This window comes from Podarcis melisellensis (assembly GCF_964234715.1).
Source record: "Podarcis melisellensis genome assembly, chromosome: 6".
In the NCBI taxonomy this organism is placed as follows: domain Eukaryota; kingdom Metazoa; phylum Chordata; class Lepidosauria; order Squamata; family Lacertidae; genus Podarcis; species Podarcis melisellensis.
The window spans coordinates 18,722,668-18,750,386 of NC_138538.1; the positions used below are offsets into that span (position 1 = coordinate 18,722,668).

Sequence of the window (27,719 nt, forward strand, 5' to 3'; positions counted from 1 at the left end):
TCCCCATTTTATCCTCACAAAAACCCTGTGAGGTTGGTTAGGCTAACAGCAAGTGACTGGCTCCAGCTTCATGGCTGAGTGGGGATTTGAACCCTGGTCTCCCAGGTCCTAGTCCAACACTCTAACCACTGCAGCCACATGGGCTCTGTGCTGATGCAAAGCTTTCTCCGTAGACATGAAGCTGAACAAATAATTGGTTTTGGAACAGACTCAGCTTCTCCAATAATCTGTCTATCACCACATCTTAAATTCTCAGGGTGGGGGAATCTATCATGATGACTCTTTCCAGCCTGAGCATGCTGAGAAAGCATCCTTACGCTACAGCCTCCTGGATCTTTCTGCATCGACTTACATTTTCTGCAAGAATATCCCACAACTGCTACATTCTTGGATAAGTTGCAAAAATAATAAAAAAAGGAACAGAAAAGAAGATATTCATCAAACTGAAGAGTACACTGATCTCTTCTTTATACATGCACCCATTGGTAATCTTCCAAAGAGAGGGAGATTTTTTAGAAAGAATGTGATAAGGGCAGCTATTTGAGTGGGAGCATCGTGGCGACTATCATTCCATCAGCGGGAAGGGAGGGCCTGGGCTGGAGACAGAGCCAATGGAAAGAGGAAGAAGAAGAAGTATTAATGAGATCCTGCTAATCAGTGCCTGACAAATCTCCAAACTGTAAGGAAGATAAGGGCGGAACAACATGCTGCAACGAAGATTCAGGTTGATTGTGGAACTCAACACGGCGTCAACTGCAGGGGCGGCTCAAGGCATTTCGGCGCCTGAGGCAAAACACTCCACTGCTGCCACTTTGAGAAGGCCTTGTGGTGTCTCCCCACCAGCTGGGGAGGGGTCATTTCCAGACCCCACCCCCAAACTAATGTTGTGGTGGGGCTTTACACTGGTTTCTCCTGAAGGGAGAAGCTGGTGCAAAGCCCTGCCATCTCACAGGGGGTGGGATTCTGCCCCTGAACCGGCCTGCTTTCAAAGCTGGGAGGTCGAATGCCTCCCCTGCAGCTGACTCGGAAAGAAAGTAGGAGCGGGAGGCATTCACAGAGCTTTGTCACCAAACCCTCTCTAACCCTAGAGGTGGGGGAGAACAGAGACAAAGCTGGGCGGCAGAACAGGGCTGCCGCCCCTTGGGAGGTGCCACCTGAGGCAGCTGCCTCACCTTGCCTCATGGGCGAGCTGGCATCATTAACCCTTACTTGACGTGTGTGAGTTTTTAGGATAAATAGCAGCCTGGGAGGGGGAAGCAAACTGGATCAAGAGCCAATTCGGATTGGGACTGTGGAAAAAGGAAATAGTAAAATTTTTCCTCCCCACATGCTATAGTCAGGATCTAGTTTTCTCCCCATGCTGTTTAGGAACATTGGAGACAGCCTCATACTGAGACAGACCATTGGTCCATTGAGCTTGGCACTGCTGGGAAAGGGTTAAAGCCCCCTCCCGTCATACCACAGTCCTGATCCAATCCACCCTTGCCACACAACATGGAACACAATCATGAAAGGGCTAAGGACATGTGTAATGTCACACCTAGTTTGGACTTGAGTTGGGCCGGCCATACTATTGGGGGGGAGTGAGCAGCTGCCTCAGGCAGAGGGTACCAGGGCAGAGACAGTCCAGTCACTGGGAATAGCATGACGTCCACCAGGAAGAGAGAAAGGGAAATAAAAACGCAGGGTGGGGGCGGGGAGAGAAGGAAGCTACTCAAAGAGATTATGAGCAGCAACTAATGGGAGAGACTGAAGATGTAAGGATTGTGAAACCCCCCCCAAAAAGGTGGCTCCATGAGAGGTGAGAAGTGCTGGAGCCATCAGATAATGTTTGGGTTGGTTGGTTTTAAAGCCTTTTTGTCCTCCTCTTCACAGTCAAAAGGGCATCTTGAGTGGCTTACATATAATTGTCTTTTTTTAAAGACAAGAGAGTCCCTACTCTCAGGCTTGCAGTCCAAAAGACATAAAAGCAAATGGGGGCGGGGAGAAAAGAGAGAGAAAAGCAAGCTCAAACACCTGTTGCGAGCTGCTTGTGCATGCCGGCTTTGCACGGCGTCACATGATGTCATCCTAATCCAATTGCCATCTCATCTTCTCTCCTCCCCACCTCGGCCACCCTGCTTGAATCGAGATTCACCGTTTCTGGTATCACTGGATTTTCCACAAAACAATAAATCCAGATTAAATGGGGGGGGATAATACTGTGTAAAACTTGCAAGCTTGAACACCAAATCGACAATAAATTGCCATATACATTGCCAATAAATTGTCCTTCAGCAGAATCCATGGAACAGTCTTGGTTCTCTTCTCATCTCTGCAGCCTGATGGAACAGGTGGACAACAAAGGTCTTGGCATCCTTGGATTAAAAGTGTTCCAGACTACAAAAAAATTCTAACTGTCGTATTATGAATAAAGCACGACTTTTTCTCGAGGGGTAAACTCCAGTTCCCCGGAGTCCCAGGAAGAAGCAAAGTGCTTCGAATGTATGGTGTGTACACGGCCACAGACCTTGCATTAGCTGGTAGTGGACTGGGATGGGTAGCTCACTGGATCTCTTCCAGGATCTGTGACCTACAAACAAAATAGAAGTCCTACATTAAGCACGGTGTCAGCTCATTCTAGCCTGGAGATAAAGCTCTGAGAATCTCTGAGTGTCTGGGAGCTCCCAGCCTGTCATTGTTTTCCGCTGGGATTCTGTCTCATACTGACAAGTTTGGGTTGCACAACCGAAGCTGATTTGGAACCCTTGTTGTGCAACAAGCCCTTTCTCCAAATGATTGGATGTTTTGTGATAGGGAAAGTGCGGGGGAAACCTGCTGAAAAGTGTGGGATAGCCTGATGCAATGCTATCTAACCTCCCTGGAAAAATATCACAACAAATGCTCATTAAACAATTTGTCCAGAGGTGGCCTCTCTCTCTCTCTCTCTCTCTCTCTCTCTCTCTCTCTCTCTCTCTCTCTCTCTCTCTCTCTCTCTCTCTCTCTCTCTCTCTCTGTGTGTGTGTGTGTGCCTTGAAGCTGCTCTAAATCAAAGGTAAGGTAAAGGACCCCTGGACAGTTCAGGCAAAGGCAACTATAGATGCGGGTGGCGCTGTGGTCTAAACCACTGAGCCTCTTGGGCTTGCCAATCAGAAGGTCAGCGGTTTGGATCCCCATGATGGGGTGAGCTCCCATTGCTCTGTCCCCGCTCTTGCCAACCTAGCAGTTCAAAAGCACGCCAGTGAAAGTAGATAAATAGGTATGGCTGCAATAGAAAGGTAAACGGCGTTTCCATGCACTCTGGCTTCCATCATGGTGTCCCGTTGCACCAGAAGCAATTTAGTCATGCTGGCCACATCTCCCAGAAAGCTGTCTGTGGACAAATGCCGGCTCTCTCAGACTGAAAGCAAGATGAGCACTGCAACCCCATAGTTGCCCTTGACTGGACTTAACCGTCCAGGGGTCCTTTACCTTTACCTTTTTACCTGCTCTAAATCAATGTCTCATCATTTCTTTGAACACTGTTTGATTGAGGGGAATTATATTTCCTCCAGCTGAGAGATCCAGGAACTCCTGGTTTTGTCCAGGCACTCTGGCACGTGTACAAGAACACAAAGGGACCGAAGGGATGACTGGTCTCTTGTTTTGTTTTGAAAGAGGTGTTGTCAGGGATGCTGCTGGGCGTACACAAGGGTGTGTTTGGTGCTGGGGCTTTCTGGGCGAGTCTGTCCTCAGGCTGAATACAGCTCCCTAATGCCCTAGCACTAACCAGATCATCAAGATAGGCGAACTGGAATTTTACTGCCTTACCACAGATTCTTACTATTCACTATTATTCCACTTACTTCAAAAGACCCAGAGTCAGCCATCCATTTCAGCATCGCACAGAGGGTTCCCTTTCCCCCTCTTGCCGAATGCATGGAAAAGATTTCATTTTAAAATATAATATCACGTTTGCCTAAGGTTACCAGACGTCCCCGTTTCCCGGGGACAGTCCCCAGATTTACAAATCAGTTGCCTGACAAAATCCATCTATTTAGTAGGAAGTTGAAAGATTAATGGCACATTCTGAAGTCTTGTTCTTCAGAATGGGAAGGTGGGTTTTGGGGGAATCAACTTAGTGCTGTATCTTCGCTTAGCATGCATTAACTTCTCTCATATCCCACTTCACCAGAACATATTCTATCAAAAGTATACAGAGTCATGATACATTTTATGTGACCCCCAAGCCAGGGAGATAAGTCACTATGCAACCTTTAGAAGACACCTGAAGGCAGCCCTGTATAGGGAAGTTTTTTAAATGATTAATATTTTATTATAATTTTATATATGTTGAAAGCCTCCCAGAGTGGCTGGGACAACCCAGTTAGTGGTTTGTTGGTTGTTGTTGTTGTTGCTTTTGTTGTTAAGGGTGTCCCTATTTTCATTGGAGAAATGTTGGAGGGTAGGCAAGTGCAAACTTCGGGTTTAAACTTCAAAATCCACTGCAGATGGTCAGAAGCGCTTGTTTCTTTTATTATGCTTCCTTCCATTGCAGAGCTGAGACCTGACCTTCCAGGTAAGTTCTCCCATGCAAAGGTATGGAACACCATGAACCTTGTGTTCAAGCCATCACTAGATCTCCCTGTTTTTGTTACTACCCACCCTGTCCAAGATCTTTCCAAGTGATGTTTCCCAACGGCATTTAAGTACGATAAAAGCAAAGGAAATAACTATATAAGAGCGCCACACCTTTCCATTTTCTCCTCGGCTGCGGCCTGCTATCTCATCTTGGCACCTCAGTGCTTGGGCCTATTCAGCTGCTGGGTTCTTTGGGGCAGGGAACGTGCCTTGTCTCGTTTTCAAAGCACCTCTGTCTTTTATGGTGCTTTATTAGTGTTTTGTTTTTAATTAGGACAACAACAATTAGGACTGTGAGAATCCTCTAGGGTCTGGTTCATGAACTAAGCCCTCTGCCGTGGGGATAAGTGGCTGTTGGACACCAACCAAACCCTGAAGCTTTGCTTGGATGTTGAGTGCAGACAAATTTAAACCAGGAAAATGAAATTTCCGTAGATGGCTCCAATCTAACCAGGGGCCATAAAATGTGCGTTGGCAAATTAGTTTGTCCGTAAGGTACAGGATACCTGCTTGTGTCATGTATCCTGAACCATTAATATAGCCACACTGCATTTGTATAAATGGAGAAGGAGCAAGGTTCAGTTTCCTCCTGTATAAACTTCCTGGAACTTCCAGAACACTATTTTTAGGTGGGATTCAGTCACATACTGGCACATTTGGGTTGTCTTGGGGTTGTTGAGCAACACACCCAGACTTCCTCCTCCTCCTCCTCTTTTCCTTCCTTCCTTCTTCTTCTTCTTCTTCTTCTTCTTCTTCTTCTTCTTCTTCTTCTTCTTCTTCATATGCCGCTCATCTGACTGGGCTGCCCCAGTCACTCTTTGGCAGCTTCCAACAAAATATAGTAAAAATGCAATACAACATCAAACACTAAAAACTTCCCTGATGTCTTTTAAAAATCACAGAGCTTTTTGACATCTGCTGTGAGGGCGTTCTACAGGGTGGGTGCCACTACCGAGAAGGCCCTCTGTCTGGTTCCCTGTAACCTCAACTCTCACAATGAGGGAACCGCCAGAAGGCCCTCGGCACTGGACCTCGGTGTCCGGGCTGAACAATGGGGGTGGAGATGCTCCTTCAGGTACAGAGACCCAAAGCTGTTTAGGAAAGCAATGGGGGAAATGTAGGGTAACCTTTGCTCAATACCTCACCTCGCATGAATCAAAAGGAATGCTCAATAAGGACCAGGCATCCGCTGCATGCCATGGGAGCATTTAAAGCACATGATTTCCCCTAAATAATTTTGGGAGCTGTAGTTTTCCCAGGCTTCTGGGAAATATTGTTTTGTGGATGGTGAGCTACAGTTCTCAGGATTTGGGGAGGGGGAGTCATGTGCTTTAGATGCGTTCATGTGCAAGCCGATCAGGATGAATGCCAAACAAACAGGTTGTCCAGCATCCTGTTTCCTGTTACCGAGAACCAGATGCCTCTGGGAAGCCTCCAAGCAGCACCTGAGGTATTAGCTCTGTCCTGTTGTTTTGCTCGCCAGCAGCGAGTATTCAGCGGCGTAATGCCTCCAAACCAGGAGGTTGCATGTAACTATAATGACTACTTGCTACACTCCATGCATTTCTCTAATCCCCCTTTACAGCCATCTAATCCTCACAATGACTGTGTTTTTTTAGGACCTGTTGAAGAGTTTTTACAATCTTTCTACACCAGCAAGTGTTTAGATTTGCTAGGCTGAAATGTGGAGAACACACACCTTAAAATCTCCTGATGTGGGAAGAGACAAGGCAGCCGCTGCTGCTACTCCTCCTCCTTGTTCACTCCCTGATCGCCCCAGGCGATAGCCATGTGGCAGACCTGGAGCCCTGATCGATTGGAGCAAGTTGAGAAACGGGTGTGGGTCACAGGACTAAGAGGGCCCTGCCATTATTCCCGGGGGGGGGGGAGGTTTGGCCCATAGCTGTCAACTTTCAGATTTCAAAATAAGGGATCAACAGCCTTGAAAATAAGGGACCAGCAACCTCACCTGTCCCGGGGACAGTCTACGGGATATCTAACAATCCGGGATAGCAGCGGGAAGCAGCGGGAAACGGCGCTGGAATAAGGGAATTTCCTGCAAAAAAAATGGGAAGGTTGACAGCTATGGTTTGGCCTGGATGGGTGCGTTTATCTTGCCATGGACATTTTAGCACTGCATGCCAGTCTGTATAATTAAATTTTCCTTCAGGCAAATTAAAATAATAAATACCAGCGCTTTGACTCACAGCTATTAAAGACACTGGAGTCTTCATTGTTTTCAGATATTGGCAGCCGTACCAGAACTGGCAAACTGCGCTCCAGAACTGCAAGAGGGGACAGGCTCTAGAACAAGGGCTGCTTTTACCTTGACTTTAAAATCGCACATATTCAAGCCATCCTGGGGGTAGTTTGAAAACTGTTTAACTTCTGCTTTAAAAAATCCTTTGGGATCCTTCCCCTCTGAGATCCATGGAACTCTATTACCCGTGTTTTTTGTTTGAGAGCAGCCACTGACACAGGTTTAAATATGCGCGGCAGACATTCCCAAGCTATCAAAGCCAGTCTGGAGACTGCATACTAATTTTGCAGTGTCTGATCCTTCCCGTGTGGTTTCAGCATCCACAAAATTAGCATCTGTCATTGGTAGGGCATCTGAGTTACATGCAGAAGGTCCCAGATTCAGTCTCTAGGTAGGACTGGGTAAGACCCCTGCCAGAAACCTTGGAGAATTGCTGTTATTCAGAAAAGACAAGGCTGTGCTAGATGGACCGAAGGTCTAATTCAGTATAAGGCAGCATCCCATATTTGGGAGCTCCTGAGAAGATATGACCTCTGGTACCCCATTTAAATGGTGCTGAATTGCCAACTATGCTTGCAAAGGAACAGTTGGGACACCTGACATCATCACATGATATCAGGCGAGGGATAGATGAATGGGAGCTCCGGAAGGCAGCACAGCTTGCATGTAAACAGATCAAAATGCAAACTGTGCCTGCAAAGGAACCACCACAAGTGAGATTTGGCACTAAATGCATGCAGTGAAACAGCTGAGTCAGGGTGGGGTGATGTCGGGTAGCTAACAGGTGGATGGTGGAACCATCAGAAGAGAATCCCTGAGTGAGCTCCTCTTGCATCCATACTTTTCATGCCCGGTCAAATATTTCTTTTACCAAGTGCAAAATAGTTTGTTGTTGTTTAGTCGTTTAGTCGTGTCTGACTCTTTGTGACCCCATGGACCAGAGCACGCCAGGCACTCCAGGCCTCCTGCAGTTTGGTCAAACTCATGCTGGTAGCTTTGAGAATACTGTCCAACCATCTCGTCCTCTGTCGTCCCCTTCTCCTTGTGCCCTCAATATTGTTGTTGTTTAGTTGTTTAGTCGTGTCTGACTCTTCGTGATCCCATGGACCATAGCACACCAGGCACTCCTGTCTTCCACTGCCTCCCGCAGTTTGGTCAAACTCATGCTGGTAGCTTCAACCATCTCGTCCTCTGTCGTCGTCTTCTGTTGTGCCCTCCATCTTTCCCAACATCAGGGTCTTTTCCAGGGAGTCTTCTCTTCCCATGAGGTGGCCAAAGTATTGGAGCCTCAGCTTCACGATCTGTCCTTCCAGTGAGCACTCAGGGCTGATTTCCTTCAGAATGGAGAGGTTTGATCTTCTTGCAGTCCATGGGGCTCTCAAGAGTCTCCTCCAGCAGCATAATTCAAAAGCATCAATTCTTCGGCGATCAGCTTTCTTTATGGTCCAACTGTCACTTCCATACTACTACTACTACTACTACTACTACTACTACTAATAATAATAATAATAATAATAATTTATTGTTTATACCCCGTCCATCTGGCTGAGTTTCCCCAGCCACTCTGGGTGGCTCCCAATAAAGTGTTAAAAACAATACAGCATTAAATATTAAAAACTTCCCTAAACTTATCCAAAACTGCTACTCTAGGGGAAGTAAGAGCACATGCAAAGCCACCCAGAGTTACTTTCCCAAAAAGACCCAATAAACTTCAAGAGAGAGAGAGAAGAAAATATTGTTGGCAGAGATATGTACACCTGTGTGTGTGTGTGTGTGTAGCAAATGAAATGTTTTGCTTTACAAAAGACGAGTTGGCAAATAGCCATGGAGAAGCTGGTGATTAGACCTGGAAAACATGAAATCTTAAATTCTAGGCTCTAGGGTTTCGCTTAGGTCCACATTGCCATATGAGAACACATCCTCCCTTCAGGCCTGGCTTCAGGTGGGGTGTTTATGGTGGCATTTAAAACCATCATTAACATTTATTTTTCCTTGGCTAAGGAAAAAGCCTCCCCTATGTCAATTTAAATGCTGCAAATGCTTGGGTGGAAATTTAGCTAATCCCAATATTAACCGGCTGCATTGCTTCACAGATGTGCTTAACTGAAGCCAGAACAATTTTGCCTAAGCAGCAATCGAGATTTACCATACCGCCCCGGGATTTGTGTAAAAATTAGGATTAAACGCATTTCCCCACCCAGACTAAAGAGGGGGTGAATGCCTGCATGAAACATCAAGCAGGGCTCCTATGCCTTTAAGGGAGAACACCAGCAAACATTGCTTCTCCTGTGTACCTGAGAGGATGTGATAGACCCATGGTCAGGATCTCCATTTTTTAAAAAAACAAAAAGCTAATCAGCAGCTGGACACATTTGCTTGGAAAATAGGGGAGAGATGGTGTTTTACCCTTTTTGCCTATACCGTTTTCCTGGTCTGTATCCCTCTCCCCAAAGCTACTATGCAGTTCCGATTTGGAAAAACATGGCAGGAATCCTGCAGAACTAATAGAAACTTATGAGAGAGAGAGAGAGAGAGAGAGAGAGAGAGAGAGAGAGAGAGAGAGGAGAGAGAGAGATTGTGTTCTGTTTCTTCATTCTGTGCAACAACTGAAAACTTAGGAAAACTGACCTATACCTGATTTGTCAACTTCACTGTCTTTCCTTCCCACTTCTATGCAGATCCAGCCTTCAGCCTCCCTTGTGCTTCTAGCAATGCACTGGTAGCATTGGTATCCTGCTCTCTGCCCAATTCATAAACTTATTATTATTATTAATTCACCACAGTGGGTGGCCACCTGGGAACATGGACACCACCTTAGGTATTATGATGGGAGAAAGGTGAGGGGGGGGGACCTTATTATTATTGCAGCACTAGCAAGGCCTGCAGTGTAATAGAAGATAAAATGGCAAATCCCTGCCTCAAGGTGCTTCAGTGGCCCGCAAACATGATGGTGGATCCATCAGCCCTGAAAACACCCCCTATAGCAATGTTGACCTCATGCAGCCATTCCTCAGTCAGACAGAGTATAGACCCATTGAAATTAATGGACCTACATTAATCGGGTCCATAAATTTCAATACGTCTACTCTGAGCAGGACATTGGATGCAACCCTAGGGGTTGGAAATGGGTGGCTTGTGTAGAGACCCAGTGTGGTGTGGTGGTTAAGAGCGCTAGTCTCGTAATCTGGGGAACCGGGTTCGCGTCTCCGCTCCTCCACATGCAGCTACTGGGTGACCTTGGGCTAGTCACACTTCTCTGAAGTCTCTCAGCCCCACTCACCTCACAGAGTGTTTGCTGTGGGGGAGGAAGGGAAAGGAGAATGTTAGCCGCTGTGAGACTCCTTCGGGTAGTGATAAAGTGGGATATCAAATCCATTTTTGACTGCTTGGTGTCATCAGCTCTCCTGCCTCCTTTACCGAGCCCACAAAGGGGTCCGTGTGAGCAACCAAAGTAGCAATGGGACTTGGAATTAAGCCATTTGGATGGGTGATGGGTAGTGCTTTGGTCCACTTTGGTCCTCTTCCTTCAGAAAATGGGCTATGTGTGTGGGCAACTTCTTCAGCCACATTCACACCCATACATTTAAAGCACTCTTATACCACTTTAATATTCATGGAGAATCCTGGGAACCATAGTTTGTTAGGGTGCTGGTCAGTGTGGGTTAGCACCCTTAACCAACCACAGTTCCCAGAATTCTTTGGAGAAAGCCATGACTTTTAAAGTGGGATAAGAGTATTTTCGACGTACAGTGTGGGTGGGACCTTCCTCGCTCTCTTGGAAACTCTCTCAAAAGCCACTTATAATTCATTTTCCCCCCACTTTCCAAAAGTACTCATGTCCCTAGCCAATTTTGGAGCCTCTGCTTTCTGAGCGTGTCTAGTATGCTATTACCCTAACTGTGAAACAAAGTCAGGCCATCCCTCAATGTGTGTGTGGAGGGGTACCTCTCTTTATCAAGGCATGTCAACTGATGGCATTCTGCTGCTTCTGGAAGCCACTGGCCATACTCAGTTCCCTTTCAGCTGTTTGTGGGGGTCCTGATCCTCTTTTATGTTTTAAAACTTCTGCATACCTTGAATTTCACCTGAGTTTGCTGATAGCTCCCTCTTGGTTCTCAGAGAACACGTTTTGGTTAACTCCAGTCCTGTTTCTACTCAACCACCTGAGTTCACTGTAAGGGGGAAGTAGAATCTGCAACGCTGTGTCCTCACCTCTTAGCAGGGCTGTTCCTCTTCAGATTGCCAGCCAGCCACCTCCTTCCCAAGATACTCTTTTCCATCCCTCCCCCTGGTTTCTTGGTTTATGCAAATCTTTGGGTTTCCTTGAGCATCTCTTTTTTCTCCATGGCCTAGTTTGGGCTGCTGGCCTGTTGGTGCTCACCACCTGAGTTCATTATGAAGAGGAGTGATGATCTACTGTAGCTTCAACTACTGCAATACTCTATTTTATAGCTTAAATAATAAACAAACTTCCTGGATTCTGTACATCTCAGAAATTCTCTTCCATATGTGCAAAATAGCTTCATTTCATTATGCCATTCGACAAACAGAGCACACAGTTCGCTGTCCCTAGTTTATCCCTAAATTCGCCATGGAGAGTTGTTATTGTCCAGAATTCAGCTCCTTCCCCCAAGTCACTAAAAGTCAAACCACTAAATGGGGGGGTGGGGGTGGATATGCATATTGTCTAGTGCAGCCACTTACGCATTTCTGGAAGCAGAGGAAAGGCATCAAAAGGGCTAAACAAGGCACAGATTTGTGTGTGCCGGTTTATAGGTACAGATACAAATGGAAAAGCAATTAGTGCAATCATTAGTCCAATTTAAATAAAATCGCAATACATTGCATCACAGGAGGGAACACTGTAACCAGGTGATCTTTGTGCCGGCCTGCTCAGTTCCACTGTCAAAGTGCTGCTGTCGATGGGCAACTTCAAGGACCAATCTGCTCTCCTGTGTGATGGTTCCTTAGCTTTCAACTGGAGTTGGGCTACACAGAAGATCCTTGCCTCTGGTGCTCAAATTAAGAGGGGAGAGTAGAAATGAAGCTCATATAAAACCCCAAGTTCTATCTCATGATTTCCCTCTAATTTTACCAAAATCTCTCTCTCACACACCAAGAGAAACCCGCACACCCCTTTGCCTTTGAAAGAAGTTTGGCTGTTAACGAAATGTGGGCTGAGCTGTGCCGTGTCCCAATTTGCATGTCACTGGGGGTGGCAGGACGCAACTTTCCTTTCCTTATTTGCATGGAGAGAACCTGCCATCTGAGCAGGCCTTGCATGTGGCATGCCATGTTCGATACTCCTGGGATGGCAGCTAGCCATGATAGCACGGCTAATTTCAGTCCTTGCCCAGCCCATGAAACTCACCTCACCCAGAACTTGTTTAAACTTCTCCAGCTGTTCTTGGCATGTGCTGAGATTTCATAAAGTTGATGCCATCAACTCCCACACATGGAACGAGAGACAGAGAGAGAAAGCACATCCACATGGGGCCTAATTTAGGGTAAGAAGAAGCCGTTTTCGTGTGTGAGAGAGGAAAAGCAAAAGCGTAATATACTTCCCTCCAGCCCTTCTTAATAGTTAAAATTGCTAAACTGAAAGCCTGGCGTGCTCTGGTCCATGGGGTCACGAAGAGTCAGACACGACTAAACGACTAAACAACAAAAACTGAAAGAGGCGCAACATGCGACAGCCTTCTCAGCATGGACAGTTCAAAGACATTTCTTGACTTAAGTGGTACTTTAGAAAGAAACTCCCAATAATTCAACCTCTTCCCTGAGAGCTAGACCTGGAATGATACATAATTTGCTGGCTTTTATTGAAAGTCTCACTGTTTTCTTTGTGGTGGGGGGGGGTGATGTTTACTTACAGCTGTTGCAACAGCTGATATCACGACATTTGTGACTTTCACAAAGAGAGGTATCTACTTCTTGTCCTTGAGGCTGCATAGAATCATAGAACTGTAGAAGACTTGGAAGGGATCCAAGGGTCATCTAGTCCAACCCCCTGCAATGAAGGAATCTCAGCCAAAGCATCCGTGACAGATGGCCCTCCAACCTCTGCTAAAAAAAACCCTCAAAGGAAGGAGAGTCCACAACCTCCTGAGAGAGACCATTCCACTGCTGAACAGCTCTTACTGTCAGAAAGTTCTTTCTGATATTTATTCAAAATCTCCTTTCTTGCAACTTGATGCCATTGGTTTGGGTCCTACGCTCCAGAGCAGGAGAAAACCAGCTTGCTCCATCTTCTATGGGGCAGCCCTTTAGATACAGGGGTACATACACTTCAGGTTACATACGCTTCAGGTTACAGACTCCGCTAACCCAGAAATATTACCTCGGGTTAAGAACTTTGCTTCAGGATGAGAACAGAAATCATGCTCCGGCAGTGCGGCAGCAGCAGGAGGTCCCATTAGCTAAAGTGGTGCTTCAGGTTAAGTACAGTTTCAGGTTAAGAACAGACCTCCAGAAAGAATTAAGTACTTAACCCGAGGTACCACTGTATTTGAAGATAGCTACTTTCAGTCTCCTCTTTCTAGGTTAAACATACTCAATTCCCTCAACTGTTCCTCATAAGGCTTGGTTTCCAGACCCTTGATCATCTTGGTCGGCTTCCTCTGCACATATTCCAGGTTATCAATATCCTTCTTAAATTGTGGTGCCCAGAACTGGACACAGGACTCCAGGTGTGGTCTGACCAAGACAGAATAGAGTAGTATTATTACTTCCCTTGATCTGGACACAATACCTCTGTTGGTGCAGCCTAGAATAGCATTAGCTTTTTTTTTTCTGCTGCATCACACTGTTGACTCATGTTAAGCCTGTGGTCCACTAAGACCCCTAGATCCTTTTCACACGTACTGCTGGCAAGCCAGGTGTCCCCCATCTTTGTGCAGCTGGTTCTTCCTGCCTAAGTGCAGAACCTTACATTTGTCCACATTCCAACTGAATTATCAAGCTAGCTCCATTTGTGAGAAGAGCTGGGGGCAACAGAAGAGGGAGGTTCTTGCCTCCAGGCCTTGCTTGTGGACGTCCTGGAGATGTCCAGTCAGCCACTATGGGATGCTGGACTGGAGAGAGGGCTTTCCTTATATCCTTGCACTGCTATATGTTGCATTAAGCAGCTACTGGTCAGCTTGGGTGCTTGTCTTCACGGCTGGATTTTGTAGGGAGGGGAGATGCCTGTTCCTGTCGTTTTTCTTAGGCACAGCAAGGCAACCTAGGAAGTCTAGTTCAGGCTATTAGTCCATCTACCTTTGTCTACTCTCAGGCATATTGACAAGGCAGCTACAGCAATGGTGCGCCTCCCCAAGAGGATATGGGAGAATGTGACGCTAACATCCAAAACCAAGAGGAATGGCTACCAGGCTTGAGTGTTGAGCACGCTGCTTTATGGAAGTGAGTCCAACCACCAGGAGCAACGCCTCAAGGTCTTCCACACATGTCAGGAAGATGTTGGGCATCACATGGCAGGACATAGTCTCAAACAAAGAGGTGCTCTCCCAAGTCCACATTCTCAGCATGTTCACACTCCTGTCTTAGCGATGTCTACTCTGGCTTAGACATGTCCACAAGGACCTGCTGGCCTGTTGGATGACCAGTTCTTCACGTCTGCAAACACAAAGGCTGACAACATCAACCCCGCCCTTGCAGATGACCGCAGTGCCTGGAGACAGGCAGTCAGGTCATGTATCCATAGCAGTGACCAAAGGAAGAATGACTGCTGGGAGAAGCGCAGAGAGAAGAAACGCCATGGTGCATCTGCACCAGCACAACTGGACGCCTTCATCTGCTCCAGCTGCAACAAAACATCTCTCTCCCATATTGGTCTCTACAGCCACAGCAGGCACCGCAACCTTCCAACAGTTTGACTTCACCCCCAATAGTGCACTCTTCCATTGTCTCTCAAGACAGACAGAGGCCAACAAGCCCATGAGATAATATTGCAGGAGGTTGACCCTTTGGGTCCCTTCCAACTCGATGATTCTGTGATTTCTCCACTAGTCTCATTGGTCACCTTCACACCATACATTCAAAGCTTCCCCCCAAAGATCCAGAGAGCTACAATGCCCAGCACCCTTTACAGAAAACTACAGTTCCCAGGATTCTTTGGAGGAAGCTATGTGCTTTAAATGGACTTTGAATATCTGGTGTGAATTTTACCTGGCACGGAGCAAAAACAAGGGTCTTGTCAGCCACAGTCATGTAAGGGAAGAGGGTGAAGTCGCCAGGTATGAAACACAGACGTTACATCTTGTCTTGGTGCTTTGGCATTGAAAAATTGAGCAGAATCTCCTGATGAGGGACTGTCTGCCATTTCTGTACACATGTAACTTCAAGTGTTAGCTCCAGGTTTTTTCCAGGGAGGGGGGCTGTTGGAGAATACATCCGCTGTAGGCTCCCCCTCGCTGAGTCTGCCTCCCCGCTGCAGCAGGCCCAGGGGAATCTTGCCAATGTTGAAGTATGTGCAGATGCCCAATCATACTTTGACACCATGCGATGTATACACATATGTACACCCTGAACATGGGAACTGCCTCTTTTGCAATGCATTTTGCTAGAGGTGCTGCCTGATTTATGACAACACATGTTCCAGTCAATACAGCACTCCATCTGCACCATGAGTGATACAATGAAAGACTGAATTTCAGAAGTCATATCCTCTAAGTTTGGTAATTTAAAAGCGGGGCACAAACACTGGCAGATCCTGGGATGTGCGGTGGATTGTGCCCTCCCTACGCACGCACACATTGTTCTAGTGGACAATGGTGTCAAAACTGAGAAAAAAATGACAACTTGCCCCACTGAGCAACGAAAGGGTCTGTCCATTAAAGGGTGCCCAGTTCTTTGCCTCACGGGCCTGGATGCCACACATCAAAGAATCTTTTGCACTTTCACAACCACCTTGTGGCTAGCTAGATTCCACACTGCTGAGCCCTGTTTTAATTGGTTTTTGATCTGCACTTGCCAAAATAGTTGGTTGGTTTTTGTTTTGTTGTTTTTGCTTTTTGTAGGTAAGCTGTTCTTTTCCACTGCGTCTTGCTTTTTCCATGGTGCTTGTACTCAAAAACAGAGCCTTGCAGTGGACAGCTTACTTTTATAAAGTGCACTGCATCTCTGAAACATGGCAGGCCCTTGAGTGGTACACTATATGCATTTCTGCAGCCACCTCTCCTAATTAAGCACCAATATTCCCTCGCCTTTAATGGCATCTGCAGCTAAAAATTAAATCTAAGCTTTGTTTGCTTCTGCCTCATGACCTCCAGCAGCTCATTCTCCTTCCTTGGAAAAAAATAATTCTCATCAGGTGAGATTGGGCTGGTTAAGGGCAAGAGAGCTGAATTCTCCCATTTGTTTGTGGGTAAACAAGCACTCCCAAGGACACAGGGATATGGAAGCTGAAAATGGTGATGGCAAGTTTGAGGAAGTTATTATGTACTAGCATAGCACATACATTCCTGCTTTTAAAGGACCGTGCATGTACACTGCATTGGAATAAGACACTTTAGACGTGAGCAAGCCTGGCGCTAACTTAATACTCGAAGGCCCTGCAGATTGCTACAGGCTACCCTCTTTCTGGCTTCACTTCTGCTTCTGGTTATCTTCTCCTAAGGCACGCGCTCTTTCAAACGCAGATATGAGCTCCCCGGATTCCCAACAGTGCTCAGCATTCAGGAAGTGCTATGTGCCAATGCAGAGCGCAAGGTAAAAACCACAGGGTGAGCTGCGAGTTGAAAGTCACTGCAGCACAGAGTCTCCTCCCCTTGCCCCACTCCACTTCTCCTTAAGGGTAGTGCTGCAAAAGGCGGCCGTATACCCAGAGACCCCAAACGGCGAGAGGACAGGGAGGAAGACAAAGCTGGGTGCTCTGAGCCACCTGCCAAGATGACCACATGAAAAGCTCAGAAAAGGCACGCCGGTGTATCTTAAAGTTTGCCGAAATCTGCCATTAGAAGTAGTGGCTGCAGGAGAAGGCGGGTTGCGTCAAACAGAGCCTGAATTGTGAAACAGGCTCTCAGGCTCTGTGTGTGGCCAGCACGGAGGTTCTTGCCTTGTGTGAGAGACATGGGCACCTCCCATTGAAAGGGTGGCGAGCAAAGAAAGGAGGAGAGCTGTGTGACTGATTTATAAAACCATACAGCTGGAAGCGACTTGAAGCTATCAGCTTTCTCTTTATTATTTCCCACATTAATTATTGTAATGCTCCTCAGGCTGCTTCTGGTCTTAAGCATTTTCCAGCCGGCCTTGAGCATTTCCTCACACAACGTTGCCAACTCCAGGATGGAGAAGGAAGGCCTTGGCGGAGTGTTCTCCCCCCCCCCCTTGTGCTGACCTGGCAGGGATAGAAGTGGGCAGGCACCAGTAGCACTTGCAGTCGGTGCTTGGTGGTTTTTTGGAGCCACCATTTTAATTTTTCAGAGAGCACCCAATGTCCTGTTGCTCTGGGGCATGGCAGGATAATTAAACAGGCTGGTACGGGTGGTGCAGGGCAGGGCAGCATGATGGTGGGCCCTGCCAGCAGTAAATATTTATATCTGGCCTTTCCATGAATCAGGCCCAAGGTGACTAGCAATTATATAGACTTAATAATAATAATATTAATAATCAAAATAATTCAAGACACCAAACGATCACATTCCAAAACAAAACCAATAAACAAGTGGGCTTAGACCACAGCAGAAGAGCAGATAAATGTTTAAAGCAGTGCTTCCCAAACTTGGGTTTCCAGCTGTTTTAGGACTACAACTCCCATCATCCCTAGCTAGCAGGAACAGCAGTCAGGGATTGTAGGAACTGTAGTCCAAAAACAGCTGGAGACCCAAGTTTGGGAAACACTGGTCTAAGCAAAACAAGACCATTGAAATGTATAATCTCAACAGAACAAAAGCCTTTCTGAACAGGAAGGAGAAAGCCATCTGCACTATCTGTGGCTGGGCATGAATTCCCTGGACTACGGCGGCCATTTTGTAACTGGTAAAGACGCTCACAGCAGCCCTTTTGTGGTGATGGCTACAAATATGCCCAGAAAGATCCAGAACCCCTGCTTTAGGGCCTTCAAGAACCGCTGCCAAACCACTGAGTGTTTGCACACACCTCAAACATTTGCCTTTAAATGAGCCGAGACTCGCCGTATTCTAGAATCAGCAGGTCGCAAGGCATTAAATATAGTTTCTGAGTTTCGCTCTTTTAACATGACAAAATAAAAACAGACCATTTGCAGGTGGCATGTTTATTGCTTGAATTTCAAACGGTTAACATTAGCATTTGTTAATTTTGCTGCAAAACTTGAACAACCGGTTGCTCAAGAGGTTAGGCACTTTAACACAGATTTCTTTGGAAGCGAGCTAAGAAATTTGGGCAAAGACACACGCCAGACTTCTTTCCAATAATAATGGTGGTGGCGGCAATTGCCCTGTTTGGCTCCACATGAAATCAGGAGTTGCCTGGAATCTTGTGGCCAAGAGTTCTTAGAGGGAAGTATGGGAAGAGGAGAGGGATATTTCCTGCTACGGCAGGTGAGATGAAGAGAGCAGAAAAAGTCGTGGGATTAATAATGAAGCAGAAGAAACTGGTTGCATCATCACCCACTTCCCATCTTTGTTCTGGGCTAGGCTTGTAAGGAAGGGCTGTAGCTCAGTGGTGGAACAAAGACTTTGGAAGCAGAAGGTCCCAGATTCCATCCCCAACATCTTCAGGTAGGGCTGGAAGAGACTCGCTGACTGAAATACCAGTCAGTGTCAACTATACGGACCTAGATGGCCTGCCGTGCTATAAGGTAGCTTCTCAGGCAACAACAGTGTGCGTTGCGGTGATGCTTGTCCAGCCCTGACATCTCATCCCAGCCCCAGCCAGGAATGCAGCAGCAATGTCCATACACTCCAACATTTCTCTGGTGAAAATAGGGACATCCTATTCCATACCCTCCAACATTTCTCCAATGGAAATAGAGATGTCCAGTGCTGTTTTTCTAGAAAAAGAGGTGCCAGAACTCACCATGAATGCCTCCATTGTTCTCTTATAATGGCAATGGCGCCCACCTGAGAGGTGCCGGAACTGAGTTCTGAGGTGTTCCAGCTTAAAAAAGCCCACTTTTCCACACCCTCCAACATTTCTCCAATGAAAATAGGGGTGTCCTAAGGAAAAGCAGGACATTCCAGAATCAAATCAGAGACCGGGATGGCTTCTGCAAATCCGGGACTGTCCCTGGGAAATAGGGGCACTTCGAGGGTCTGAAAACCATGTCAGGGGGCTGGTTCTGCCTCATAGCAGTCACTGCTACCCTTTGGTATGACGCAACAAGTCCATCCTCTAAAGACACCGTAAGCTTTGAGAAGCCTCCTCTTTCTGCTATTCCTACCTGGGGCTTAACACACAATAAAATTGCCAGGCATCAGGCGGACCAAACATAGGACAGTTGAATTGCCTTTGGCTTTTTGGACGCTCAAGAACTGTACAGCCTGTTTTGTGCAGGGAAGCCACAGTGTCGCAGGGGTTCATTTAGAGGGAAATTGCTCAAGTGGCCCCCAACTATTAGCTGGGCACCTTTTGTAAAATCACTGTGGTGTAGAAATTTGTGTCAGACTGGGACCTGGGAGACCTGGGTGCAGATCCCTGCTCGGCCTGAAAGCTTGCTGGGTCACCTTGGACCAGTCACTGCCTCTCGATCTAACCGGTCTTTTAGGGTTGTTAGGAGGAGAAGGAGACCCCATGTATGCCACCTTGAGCACCTTGGAGAAAATGGTGAGAAATAAATGCAATGCAAGAAATTAATAAAAATTTGTGTACACACAAACATGCACGCACGCACACATACAACATTTTGCTTTCGATGCAGAGTACAGGTGGGTGGGAAGGGCTAAGTCGTGTCTGTTGCGCATTGAAGGGCAGGATTGCCAGATTTTTATTTTAAAACCCCTTTGCGATCATGACAGGAGCAGAGCCTAGTCAGGTAGAATCAGGAAAATAACGATTCCAGGAATTAGCAAGGAGAAGTGTGCAACATGCAAACAACAACAACTACAACAACAACAACTTTCCTGCTATTGCTTCTGCTGCCCAGTGCAACTGACCATAAAAGCTGTTAGGGATGTGGCTTTCTAGTGAACAGGCCACAGACCAGCCCTCCCACCCATTAGTTCCGTAGCTGTGTTGCCAAGTACAATGGTAAATAATAGGGTAGATCTGGTTTAAGACCCACTTCAAGAACTGGAACAACCTGGACTCAATTCAGGCCCCAAACTAAATCAGGGGACTTGTGCAGCCCTAAGTTTAATTAGGATTTTAATTAATGCATGTGTGGAGCGGCAGGAAACAAGCACTGACCAGACGCACAGGTTACATGGCCACATTCATCCCCATTATGGTGAAATATTTATTATATTTCTGTTTATTACAATTATTTCTAAATCTATGCCTCTACATATACATTACTGTATGCTAATTTTATGCAAATCTGTATCCTCCGTTTTGGTGACGCATTTCCTGGTTTGGCTGATGCATACATGGGCACCTTGCCTGTGGGCCATGAACCTGGTGGAGAACCTGGTGGAGTCTGCTAGGTCATCAACAGAGCCAGGCAAAATTTGGAGCTTCCTTTCTTTGTTGGTTTAAAATATTTATTGCCCACTCTTCATTACAACAACAATCTGAGAACAACAAACCATCCAATTTTTTCAGGTCAAAAACCAGGGTGTGTGTCTTCCAGGAAGTGCTCCCAGCATAGCTGTCAAGCGTCCCTTATTTGAAGAGACAGTTCCTTATTCCAGCGCCATGTCCCGCTGCTGTCCCTTATTGATGGATGTCCCTTAAATGATGTCCCTTAAATTTCAAAGGAAGCAGCTCCTCTCCCTCCCTCCCTGTCAGCCAGGGAGGAGGGAAGCTCCAACTGTGTTGCTTGGCTGTGTTGCTCACCCAATAAGGAGTCTAAGAACGACTGGGGGGTGGAGCTTGCATGCCTTGTGTGTGGCTAGTTAATGCAAGCTGAGGGGGTTTTTGAATGCTGGACGCCATTTTGTTGCATGTGCTGCTGCAAACTTTGCAGTTCAAAGCCAGGCTGGGGAGCCATCTTAAGTTGAGGCTGCATAGGCCTTGTGGTGCATGTGATTCAGATTCTATTCAGTTGAACCTCTGGTTACAAAGTTGGTTGGACAGTGTTCTCGAAGCTACCAGCATGAGTTTGACCAGACTGCAGGAGGACAGGAAGACTGGAGTGCCTGGAACAGGTGAGGCTGCTGGTCCCTTATTTTGGCTGCTGGTCCCTTATTTTCAAACCTGTAAGTTGACAGCTATGGCTCCCAGGCGAGTCACATGACCTGTGCTGCAATCTTGCAGTGAAAAATGCATTTTGTTCAGGGGGCGGTCCTGCATGGTGGCCATAAACATGCTGCATGAGATCACAGCCCTGGAAAAGTGCTTGGGGGGGGCAGGACCAGAGTGCAGCACAAGATGACAGCACTCAAAATGGCCGCCGTAATCTCACTTGGCAGGTATGGAACAAGTTACATAAAAGGTGAAAGTACACATATATAATAAAATGGTAGCCAAATCCACCCTCACAGTGGGTTTCTGGATAGCACCCAGCAACAGAGATCTGTTGGCTGTGGCACCACCAAGAAAGAATTGCCCACAGAGAGACCACTATATGAAAGAAGGTGCTCCTTTAAGGAGCAAGACCCTGATTTATACAGATCCTTATAAGGGCTTATCCACACTCAGCTTTAGCCCCACTCTTTCCAAGCACACGGCTGCACATTAAAGTTCTGTGTCTGAGAAGTTTGGGGAGAGGGGTTGCCCCTGAGCTTTCTCTGCGAAAACCCGTTTTTTAGAGCTCAGTCAGAGCAAATGTTAATTTGGGTTAATTTGACATTTGCTCTGATTGAGCACCAGAGAGCAGTTTTTTGTGGGGGAAGCTCTGGTGGGGGAAAGGGGACTCAGACACAGAGATTTAAAGTGCAGACCTGGAATAAGGCAAGTGTGAAAAAGCCCTTCAGTCAACTTTGGATTTGACTCAACAGCAAATCAGCAGCCAGTGCCGTTTAATAGTTTGCTGGCTTCCCTCTAAAATACCAGGCACCACACATATTAATGAGAGCCCTATCAATGGCTATTCTTGTGTTAGATAAGCAAAATGTCCTTCAGCTCCACCTTTCTGGCTTCTGCGAATGGAAGAAAGGATCTTCAGTCTGATCCCAGAAGACCCTTTTGATGTTTTTATGTCACTATTGAATGAAGCATGGCTTCAATAGTTAGTGCAGTAAAAAAAAAAAGTAATGGACAGGGTGGTGGTTGAGAAAGAGGAGGAGGTTTGAGGGAGCAGGGAAGTTGTCGCCGTGCAAATGCAACAACAAGGGCGCCATATTGGCTCCACCCCTCCTGCCGCTTTGCCCCTCCCATTCTCCCTTCCAGTAAGCAGCAGTGGTTCAGCCATTGAGAGGTCAAGTCAGTGCCTACATCATCTGCTCCTGGTAAAAAACGCCAACTGCTTAGTCAAACATACACAAAATCTAGGAAGGAGTCCAGAGGAAGTACATCAGGCAAAATGTGCATAGCTTTCCAAAAAAGTGTCACTTCGAAAAATTCCAGAAAGGTTCCACTTCTTTGTTCCTTCACAGGGAGACCACCTAACACTTTAAGGATTGTTGGAAATGTCTCCCACTTCCAGGCAGACACACACACTTGCCGTGAAATCCGAAAGCCACTCCCGTTGACCCCGTATTGCGCAGTGACAAGCCCGCACCACATTTTTAAAAAACGCTCCTTGTGTTTTGCAATCGTGGCCATTGCTCAGCTTCCGTGGAGTGTACTAACCATCTCATATCTGCAAAACCACAAAAGACATTTTTAAATTTATTTGTTTTTTTGGTCCTGGAAGATGGGGGCCGATTTCACCCGAAAAGAAAGCAGCTCCTCCCAGAAAGTCGGCGGTTCAAATCCCCGCGGCGGGGTGAGCTCCCGTTGCTCGGTCCCTGCTCCTGCCAACCTAGCAGTTCGAAAGCACCTCAAAAGTGCAAGCAGATAGATAGGTACCGCTCCGGTTGGAAGGTAAACAGTGTTTCCGTGCACTGCTCTGGTTCACCAGAAGTGGCTTAGTCATGCTGGCCACGTGACCTGAAAGCTGTACGCTGGCTCCCGCGGTGAGATGAGCACCGCAACCCCAGAGTCAGTCACGACTGAACCTAATGGTCAGGGGTGCCTTTACCTTTAATCAAGCAGAAGGACTGTAGCTTGGTGGCACAGCTTATGCTTTGCATGAAGAAGATCCCAGGTTCAGAAAGAGGTGGGAGAGACCCTTATCTGAAGCCCCAGAGAGCCACTATGAGTCTGTGCTGATCTAGATAGACCAGTGGTCTGATTTGCTACAAGGCAGCTTCCTAGGTCCCCAACCTTGTTAGCTGTATATTTTACAAAGAGGGTAGGCTAGTCGTGTATTTATTTATTTTTGCATTTACCTACAAAGCTCTAAGAAGTGCACTTGAATGGTGGCGATTCAAACGAAGAGGTGCTCTTCACCCTGATAGTTGCTATGAGACTTGATTTCAGAGACTCTGCCCGGCACATCTGGGCTCATAGTGCAAGGCACAGGGCAAACAGAGAGTAAATGGCCAACCTTTTCCCCAGTACGCTCATCTCTTTTCTAAGTATTCAACTTCTTATCTGTTGACAGAAATAGTTAATGATTATAGACCAGGTCAGTCTGACCCACACAATCTTCCCAGAGCATTTGGGAGTACGCCATGTTTCACGGAGCCACAGGAATGCAAAATGCATTCAGAAAAGCGTTTTAAGGTAATGCAAGTGGCCGGGTGAGGCAGGAGAACCCTTATGTGGCAGGGGAAATGGCTATAGCCCTTCAGACTGCAGGGGAGACCTCATACCCCACCAGGATGGATCTGCAGGACAGGGGCAATTGCAAGAAGACCCTCAGCTTGGCTGGAATGTAGGGCCATAATGAGGATCCTTCTCTCCCAGAATGGTCTTACTCAGAGGGCATTCCACCTGGTCACTGTAATATTCACAAGTGGGCTTTGCAGTGTGGGTTGTTCCTCATTGCTAGCTGTGCATTTTTCCAGAAAGCTTGCCATACCCTCCAACATTCCTCAGGTGAAAACAGGGACATTGGTCCACTTGTGTCCAGCTGACCCTATTTTCTTTCCATTGTCTCCCACCCACCGCAAAGCATTTCCTATCAGAAAACATACCGCCACCACTTCACCAACGGGACACAGCACAACACCCCTTCCACCATGCTGAGAAAACCCCTTAATCCTGATTCTATTGTATTTTATTCTTTGGGAGATTGACAAAAAAGAAAAAAAACATGCAGCAATAAATACATTTTTGAAAGGGGCGAGATGAGATGCAGACGCACAAATATGTACTCTTTGTGATCCTCTCCTCTTTCCCTTTCTTCGTGACCAGGGTGGGCCTGCCCTCTGCCTGTCCCTCAGAAATAGCATGTCACGCAGGGCTGGGCCTCAGCACCAGCAACCTCTCTTCCTCCTTGCCTGCTCTCCAGCAGCTGCTACAAGCTGCTCAAGGGAGGAGGCCGACAGCAGTGGCCCTGGAGAGGCCATGGAGAGGCAACAGGATGCAACCGCCTTTGCAACCTCCATCATTGGTTGGGACATGTGCCAGCTCATCCTCCTCCCTGAGCTGGGCAGTGGCAGCACTAGCAGGGGAAATTGGGCCATTCTGTGATTGAAGCCAGGATAGCTTTCATAATTCTAGGACTGCACCTGGAAAATCGGGACACTTGGAGGCTATAAGCTCCATACCACCTCCCTCCCTCCTTCTAGCTTTCCATAGTGGGGGTTCCCATAAACCCCTCTGAAGTGTAGGTGGGTGAATCATGACACAGAGTTTAAGGGCCAATGTTGTTATTGTTTAGTTGTTTAGTCATGTCCGACTCTTCGTGACCCCATGGACCAGAGCACGCCAGGCACTCCTGTCTTCCACGGCCTCCCGCAGTTTGGTCAAACTCATGCTGGTAGCTTCAAGAACACTGTCCAACCATCTCGTCCTCTGTCGTCCCCTTCTCCTTGTGCCCTCCATCTTTCCCAACATCAGGGTCTTTTCCAGGGAGTCTTCCATTGAGGTGGCCAAAGTATTGGAGCCTCAGCTTTAGGATCTGTCCTTCCAGTGAGCACTCAGGGCCAGTGGCGAAGCGTGGGGGGTGCAGGGGGGCAGCCGCACCGGGTGCAACACCTGGGGGTTAGGGTTAGGGGGCGTAAATCCACGGGTTAGGGGGCACAAATTACTTGCCTTGCCCCGGGTGCTGACAACCCACACTACGCCACTGCTCAGGGCTGATTTCCTTCAGAATAGATAGACTTGATCTTCTTGCAGTCCATGGGACTCTCACAAGTCTCCTCCAGCACCATAATTCAAAAGCATCAATTTTTAGCGATCAGCCTTCTTTATGGTCCAGCTCTCACTTCCATACATCACTACTGCGAAAACCATAGCTTTAACTATATATCCCCTTCATGGATCACTGCCTTGCCGTGGCAACCTGGAGAAGGAACCGGCAAGCCACTCCAGTATCCCTGCCAAGAAAACTCCATGGACAAAGACAACAGGCATATAAAAGTTATGATGCTGGAAGATGAGCCCCTCAGGCCGGAAGGCATCCAACATGCTACTGAGGAAGAGCGGAGGACAAGTACAAGTAGATGCAGAGCTGATGAAGCGGCTGGGACACAGCTGAAAGGTCGCTCAGTTGCGGATATGCCTGGAAGTGAAAGGAAAGTCCAATGCTATAAAGAAAGGGCCAATGGCAGAGGCCCAAATCCTGAGATGTTCTGTGATTGGGTGTCATGTATCAAATCGGAACGCAGGGGCTCAGAATCCTTAGTCGAGACTGAAGCTCAGGCAAACACTGACGCCTGAATACACAACACCCCCCATGTGCCAAAGGAATGCATGGTTGCAGGGTCATGCCATCTAGACCTGCCACCAAGTGTACTAACCGCATCTGCCACCACTGCCACATTCCCCTGATGTCCAGGTACTCCATGGATGTTGGAGCGGAATAGTACAGATGTACTCTGGTGCAGCTTTGAGGTCTCCTTATGAGAAAGAACCCTGACTGGGGCTAGGAAATGCGGCTATCCCCTGTCCTACACTGCAAATATAAAACCATCACAGCATTGAGTGGGCTCCTTCCTCATCATGTGCAGTTTTTGTTCATTGCACAGTTTTTTACACGGGGAGAATTGAAAGATTCTCCCACGATCTGACGATTGGCAGAGGTTGCGTGTGTTGGCATTTGCCCGTCAAACCTTTGCCTGCAGGCCTGCTGGAGTTCTGTAGCACGGATAGGGCCTGGATATGCATATAAACTCATGAACAATCAGAAGGATCTCTACCACCATTAAATTTATCATTCCGGTAAAGAGCAAACAAACAGTTTTTCTACAAAAACCTGTTTGAGCTTCCCCCTCCCTCATCCCCTCTCCTTAACTGAACCAACCACAATTATTTTTCTGGCGAATGTTGTCAAGACAAGATAGGACATGCTATTTCCTGCCAAGACCTGGTCTTCTTCAAAAAAAATTATTTTGTTTGTTAATAGTGTGGTTTAGATGGGGAAGATTAGGCCTGAGTGAGGCATCTCAGATAAAAGATGACAATGAAACGACCAAACCTCCGCCCAAAATTTCAATCAAATTTCCTCAGCTTCAAACGGGATTAAGTTCACTTTTCCTGATTGTTTGTTTATTGTACAATGAAGATTTCCCTCGGAGATATATGAGTATTTTATTAGTTAATGTTTGTGAAGTGCTTTCAAGAGGTGTGATAGCATTAAAAACCCTGTGGTTTGAAAGCATTATCCCTTTAGTGCCGTAACAGAGTTGTGGTTCGAGTCTATTTTATAAACGAAAGAAATATGCCTGCCAGTATATCTGTTAACAACACTGAAATGAATAATCCACTTACATCTTATATTTGGGTAATAAGAGTCAGTTTTTGAACTTCACACGTTATTCACAGCACCACCCAGTCCCTGTAGAGCTTTAGACCTAAAAGCAGATTAAATTTGGTGAGAAAATCTCCTACAGCAGAATGATCTCCCACCTTGAGACCAGCAAGCATAGCCTCTACCTGCACGAATCCTTAGTGAGCCTCTGTCAGTGTAAACAGTACTGGGAAAGGTGGTTGTTGCATTAAATTAGTCCCAACTGACTCTGCCTTCGTAAATTGTAATAGCTCCCACACAAGAGCTATTTGGTGTGGGCTGTGGCTGGCTAGAGATTGCATTTACTGGCAATGGTGCAACTGCAAATCCTGAAGTGAAGATGCTCACCAGGACAGCATGCATAGCCACACCCCTCAGGCAAGTCATGATGCCCCCAGGGTTGATGCCCCCAGAGTAGAGTCTGGAGGTCGGGGACTCTCCTTTCTTGGAGGTCTTTAAGCAGAGGTCGGATGGCCATCTGTCGTGGATGCTTTAGCTGAGATTCCTGCACTGCAGGGGGTTGGACCAGATGACCCCCGGGGTCCCTTCCAGCTTTCAGATTCTATGATTCTATTCAATTTGGGTTCCTGATTGTGGGGAGCATTGCGAGTCCGTTCAGGTGAATGTGCGCACAAGTTAACTAGTTTCTGGAAACTGGGGGTTGGGAGAAAGCTTTTGTGCTTGGGTCCTTCACAGGGGAGAAGGCTATCAACAGCTACCAGAATTTCCTTTTTTTATATACGTATATACATTTTAATTGATTTTTTAACATATCAGTTCCAACAGTCATACAACATAACTTCTCATCTTATACAATAGTTTAGACTTCCATCAACACCTCTGATTATTTCCCGTTCTTTATCACTTATTCTGCATTTCTTAATTTCTATATTACATTTA

At 46.8% G+C, this 27,719-nt stretch overlaps 1 long non-coding RNA gene across 2 annotated transcripts; it reads right to left on the reverse strand.

Annotated features, from left to right (window-relative positions):
* Positions 1-21,478: 21,478 nt before the first annotated feature.
* Positions 21,479-27,335, reverse strand: LOC309371643. 2 transcript variants are annotated; one of them, XR_014169239.1, is made up of 4 exons: positions 26,939-26,978; positions 26,801-26,883; positions 23,311-23,515; positions 21,479-22,679 (listed from the first exon to the last, which is right to left on the reverse strand). It is a non-coding gene; the product is annotated as an uncharacterized lncRNA (long non-coding RNA). The 2 variants fall into 2 exon arrangements; XR_014169238.1 differs by having other exon boundaries at positions 26,801-27,335.
* Between the last annotated feature and the right edge of the window lie 384 nt (positions 27,336-27,719).